This window comes from Calidris pugnax, unplaced genomic scaffold (genome assembly GCF_001431845.1).
Source record: "Calidris pugnax isolate Ruff unplaced genomic scaffold, ASM143184v1 scaffold17, whole genome shotgun sequence".
NCBI lineage: Eukaryota > Metazoa > Chordata > Aves > Charadriiformes > Scolopacidae > Calidris > Calidris pugnax.
Genome location: NW_015090794.1, coordinates 13,588,363 through 13,594,584, shown reverse-complemented (window position 1 = coordinate 13,594,584; position 6,222 = coordinate 13,588,363).

The window sequence follows — 6,222 nt, the reverse complement described above, 5'->3', positions numbered from 1 at the left end:
CCGTGGCATCCTGGCCAGGGGATGCAGGAGGTGGCCACGGTGGCCCTCAGGTTCTGAAGGTGGCCGCTGGCTCCCTGGGGAAGGGGCTGGATGGGCTCCCACCAGTTGCCCTGTGGCTTTTGGGGGGCAGGAGACCTCGGGGTCACACCAGGGCAGCTCCGGTTTCTCAGTGGCTTTGTCCTGTCATGGTTTGGGTCAGTGCAGTGACAAGGCCACCGAGCTGGGTGGCAGTGGCTGGAGGGGGACAGGGAGATGGGGTGAGCACCCCATGCCCAGTGCCGGGCACCGTGACCCTGCCACCAAGAGCAGAAGGACCCAGAGGCCACCAGGACCCCTCGTGGAGTGGCTGGAACCCCCCAAACACCGCACCCCGGGTCCTCCTGGTCCTTGGTACCTGCTGGTTCCCCCCCGTTCCGCATCTGGAGCATCCCACCACCATGGAGGGAGAAGCTGGAGCTCCTCAGCCAGCATTTCAGAAACAGCTGGGCTTCCCCAAGGAGTCCTGGAGCCACGAAAGCTCCATAAATCTCTAACCCTATTGGAAATATATTAATGTCAATGCATTTAATTGGTTTTCTTTTTAACACAACAGTGCCGAGCCCACCCAGTCGGGTGGCAGTGGCTGGAGGGGGACAGGGAACCAGGGTGAGCACCCCATGCCCAGCACCGGGCACCGTGACCCTGCCACCAAGAGCAGAAGGACCCAGAGGCCACCAGGACCCCTCGTGGAGTGGCTGGAACCCCCCAAACACCGCACCCCGGGTCCTCCTGGTCCTTGGTACCTGCTGGTTCCCCCCCGTTCCGCATCTGGAGCATCCCACCACCATGGAGGGAGAAGCTGAAGCTCCTCAGCCAGCATTTCAGAAACAGCTGGGCTTCCCCAAGGAGTCCTGGAGCCACGAAAGCTCCATAAATCTCTAACCCTATTGGAAATATATTAATGTCAATGCATTTAATTGGTTTTCTTTTTAACACAACAGTGCCGAGCCCACCCAGTCGGGTGGCAGTGGCTGGAGGGGGACAGGGAACCAGGGTGAGCACCCCATGCCCAGCACCGGGCACCGTGACCCTGCCACCAAGAGCAGAAGGACCCAGAGGCCACCAGGACCCCTCGTGGAGTGGCTGGAACCCCCCAAACACCGCACCCCGGGTCCTCCTGGTCCTTGGTACCTGCTGGTTCCCCCCCGTTCCGCATCTGGAGCATCCCACCACCATGGAGGGAGAAGCTGAAGCTCCTCAGCCAGCATTTCAGAAACAGCTGGGCTTCCCCAAGGAGTCCTGGAGCCACGAAAGCTCCATAAATCTCTAACCCTATTGGAAATATATTAATGTCAATGCATTTAATTGGTTTTCTTTTTAACACAACAGTGCCGAGCCCACCCAGTCGGGTGGCAGTGGCTGGAGGGGGACAGGGAACCAGGGTGAGCACCCCATGCCCAGCACCGGGCACCGTGACCCTGCCACCAAGAGCAGAAGGACCCAGAGGCCACCAGGACCCCTCGTGGAGTGGCTGGAACCCCCCAAACACCGCACCCCGGGTCCTCCTGGTCCTTGGTACCTGCTGGTTCCCCCCCGTTCCGCATCTGGAGCATCCCACCACCATGGAGGGAGAAGCTGAAGCTCCTCAGCCAGCATTTCAGAAACAGCTGGGCTTCCCCAAGGAGTCCTGGAGCCACGAAAGCTCCATAAATCTCTAACCCTATTGGAAATATATTAATGTCAATGCATTTAATTGGTTTTCTTTTTAACACAACAGTGCCGAGCCCACCCAGTCGGGTGGCAGTGGCTGGAGGGGGACAGGGAACCAGGGTGAGCACCCCATGCCCAGCACCGGGCACCGTGACCCTGCCACCAAGAGCAGAAGGACCCAGAGGCCACCAGGACCCCTCGTGGAGTGGCTGGAACCCCCCAAACACCGCACCCCGGGTCCTCCTGGTCCTTGGTACCTGCTGGTTCCCCCCCGTTCCGCATCTGGAGCATCCCACCACCATGGAGGGAGAAGCTGAAGCTCCTCAGCCAGCATTTCAGAAACAGCTGGGCTTCCCCAAGGAGTCCTGGAGCCACGAAAGCTCCATAAATCTCTAACCCTATTGGAAATATATTAATGTCAATGCATTTAATTGGTTTTCTTTTTAACACAACAGTGCCGAGCCCACCCAGTCGGGTGGCAGTGGCTGGAGGGGGACAGGGAACCAGGGTGAGCACCCCATGCCCAGCACCGGGCACCGTGACCCTGCCACCAAGAGCAGAAGGACCCAGAGGCCACCAGGACCCCTCGTGGAGTGGCTGGAACCCCCCAAACACCGCACCCCGGGTCCTCCTGGTCCTTGGTACCTGCTGGTTCCCCCCCGTTCCGCATCTGGAGCATCCCACCACCATGGAGGGAGAAGCTGAAGCTCCTCAGCCAGCATTTCAGAAACAGCTGGGCTTCCCCAAGGAGTCCTGGAGCCACGAAAGCTCCATAAATCTCTAACCCTATTGGAAATATATTAATGTCAATGCATTTAATTGGTTTTCTTTTTAACACAACAGTGCCGAGCCCACCCAGTCGGGTGGCAGTGGCTGGAGGGGGACAGGGAACCAGGGTGAGCACCCCATGCCCAGCACCGGGCACCGTGACCCTGCCACCAAGAGCAGAAGGACCCAGAGGCCACCAGGACCCCTCGTGGAGTGGCTGGAACCCCCCAAACACCGCACCCCGGGTCCTCCTGGTCCTTGGTACCTGCTGGTTCCCCCCCGTTCCGCATCTGGAGCATCCCACCACCATGGAGGGAGAAGCTGAAGCTCCTCAGCCAGCATTTCAGAAACAGCTGGGCTTCCCCAAGGAGTCCTGGAGCCACGAAAGCTCCATAAATCTCTAACCCTATTGGAAATATATTAATGTCAATGCATTTAATTGGTTTTCTTTTTAACACAACAGTGCCGAGCCCACCCAGTCGGGTGGCAGTGGCTGGAGGGGGACAGGGAACCAGGGTGAGCACCCCATGCCCAGCACCGGGCACCGTGACCCTGCCACCAAGAGCAGAAGGACCCAGAGGCCACCAGGACCCCTCGTGGAGTGGCTGGAACCCCCCAAACACCGCACCCCGGGTCCTCCTGGTCCTTGGTACCTGCTGGTTCCCCCCCGTTCCGCATCTGGAGCATCCCACCACCATGGAGGGAGAAGCTGGAGCTCCTCAGCCAGCATTTCAGAAACAGCTGGGCTTCCCCAAGGAGTCCTGGAGCCACGAAAGCTCCATAAATCTCTAACCCTCTTGGAAATATATTAATTTAAATGCATTTAATTAGTTTTCTTTTTAACACAACAGTACCGAGCCCACCCAGTCGGGTGGCAGTGGCTGGAGGGGGACAGGGAGATGGGGTGAGCACCCCATGCCCAGCGCCGGGCACCGTGACCCTGCCACCAAGAACAGAAGGACCCGGAGGCCACCAGGACCCCTCGTGGGGTGGCTGGAACCCCCCAAACACCACACCCCGGGTCCTCCAGGTCCTTGGTACCTGCTGGTTCCCCCCTGGAGCATCCCACCATCGTGGAGGGAGAAGCTGGAGCTCTTCACTGGTGCTTAGAGAAGCATTTCAAAACAACTGGGCTTCCCCGAGGAGTTCTGGAGCCACGAAAGCTCCGTAAATCTCTAACCCTCTTGGAAATATATTAATTTAAATGCATTTAATTGGTTTTCTTTTTAACACAACAGTGCCGAGCCCACCCAGTCGGGTGGCAGTGGCTGGAGGGGGACAGGGAGATGGGGTGAGCACCCCATGCCCAGTGCCGGGCACCCATCATGGGAAGGGGTGACAGTGGGGTCACTCAGGACCCCTCGTGGAGTGGCTGGAACCCCCCAAACACCGCACCCCGGGTCCTCCTGGTCCTTGGTACCTGCTGGTTCCCCCCCGTTCCGCATCTGGAGCATCCCACCACCATGGAGGGAGAAGCTGAAGCTCCTCAGCCAGCATTTCAGAAACAGCTGGGCTTCCCCAAGGAGTCCTGGAGCCACGAAAGCTCCATAAATCTCTAACCCTATTGGAAATATATTAATGTCAATGCATTTAATTGGTTTTCTTTTTAACACAACAGTGCCGAGCCCACCCAGTCGGGTGGCAGTGGCTGGAGGGGGACAGGGAACCAGGGTGAGCACCCCATGCCCAGCACCGGGCACCGTGACCCTGCCACCAAGAGCAGAAGGACCCAGAGGCCACCAGGACCCCTCGTGGAGTGGCTGGAACCCCCCAAACACCGCACCCCGGGTCCTCCTGGTCCTTGGTACCTGCTGGTTCCCCCCCGTTCCTCATCTGGAGCATCCCACCACCATGGAGGGAGAAGCTGGAGCTCCTCAGCCAGCATTTCAGAAACAGCTGGGCTTCCCCAAGGAGTCCTGGAGCCACGAAAGCTCCATAAATCTCTAACCCTCTTGGAAATATATTAATTTAAATGCATTTAATTAGTTTTCTTTTTAACACAACAGTACCGAGCCCACCCAGTCGGGTGGCAGTGGCTGGAGGGGGACAGGGAGATGGGGTGAGCACCCCATGCCCAGCGCCGGGCACCATGACCCTGCCACCAAGAGCAGAAGGACCTGGAGGCCACCAGGACCCCTTGTGGGGTGGCTGGAACCCCCCAAACACCTCATCCTGGGTCCTCCTGGTCCTTGGTACCTCCTGGTCCCCCCCTGGAGCATCCCACCATCGTGGAGGGAGAAGCTGGAGCTCTTCACTGGTGCTTAGAGAAGCATTTCAAAAACAGCTGGGCTTCCCCGAGGAGTTCTGGAGCCACGAAAGCTCCGTAAATCTCTAACCCTCTTGGAAATATATTTATTTAAATGCATTTAATTGCTTATTTTTTTAAAAAGAACTGCTCGGACGCTGCCAAGCCCCCGCCGTGCTGCGGAAGAGCAGCTCCGAGCTTTTCTTGAAGGATCCCTCAGAGCTTGAGGGCTTTTCTGGAGCAGCTTCGAAGAGGCTGGAGAGGGTTCAAGCCCTCGAGAGGACTCGCTGGAGAGCTTGAGGGGGCTACAAGCCTTTCTTTTTTGGTGAGTTTTAGGGCAGTTTTGGAGCTGTTTGGGGGTTTTCCGCCTCGCCGCTCTCGCTGGGAGGGGGGTCCAGGGGGGTTTTTCCAACTGTTTGGAGACACTGGAAAGGTGTGGAGGAGTTTTCAGGGGCCTTTCAGAGGGTGTTGGAGCACTTGAGGCATTTCTGGCCCGCGCAGGGGAGGCTGAGAGTGCTTCAGAGCCGCCACAAGATCTGGTGGGTTGGTTTTTTTTTTTATTTATGATCCATTTTGAGCTATTTCAAGGAGTTTTCAGAAGAGTTTAGAGGACTTTTAAGAGCTACTTCGAGCCCCTCCAAGCAGTTTTTACCATCTCGGTGGCTTTTTTAGGGCTGGTTTGAGGAGCCCGAGAGCTATTTGAGCAATTTGAGTGCTTCGGAGCTGCCCGAAGGTCCATCCTTCCAGAGCTCCCAGGGGTTTGGGGGCAGTTTTACAGCCTGTAGGGACCCAGCACCCCCCCCGAGCCCTTTATTTACCCCATTTCTAGAGCAGTCGGGGGTTGAGATTTTCAGAGGAGTTTTTAAAAGGATTTTTTTAGAGAAATCTTGGATGCACACGAGCGGGAGGTCGAGCATTTTTAGAGTGGTAACAAGAGATGTTTTGGAGCGGCTCGGTGCGGCTCGGAGCGCTTCAGAGGAGCAGCTGGAAAGAACTGGGGGTGTTTTTGTGTTTTTGAGAGCTCAGAGGCGTTTCCCAGCACCCAGAGGCGCCCGGAGCCCTTTGCAGCAGCTCCAGGGCTGCTCCCAGAAGTTCAGAGCCAGAGCCCGGAGGCACCACGGGAGCATCCCAGGGTATCCTGCACCTCAGAGCCCTGTGGGGGGGGGGGCTTCTATGGGCTGGGAGGAGGGGAGGAGAAGCTTAGAGGGGTGTGGAGCAGCTCAGCGGCGTGTTTTGGGGCATTTTAAGGGATTTTCAGAGTTGAGCTGAGCACGGGGAGGGGTTCGGTGTGGTAGAGAAGAGGGAAAACCTCTGTGTCCTCACCTGGAACAGCCCCAAGTGAGTCCCCACCGGCGCCGAGGGGGGCCCAGCCTCCTCCAAACCCTCCAGAGAAAGGGGACACCCTGGGAGGGGGGGGGACAAGGCCAGCCCCAAAGGTCCCTCACCCCACTTGGACCCCAAAGGGTGAATCCCCTGCCAAGGTCCCACCATCATGGCTCAGCCCAAGGTTTGGGCTCCCT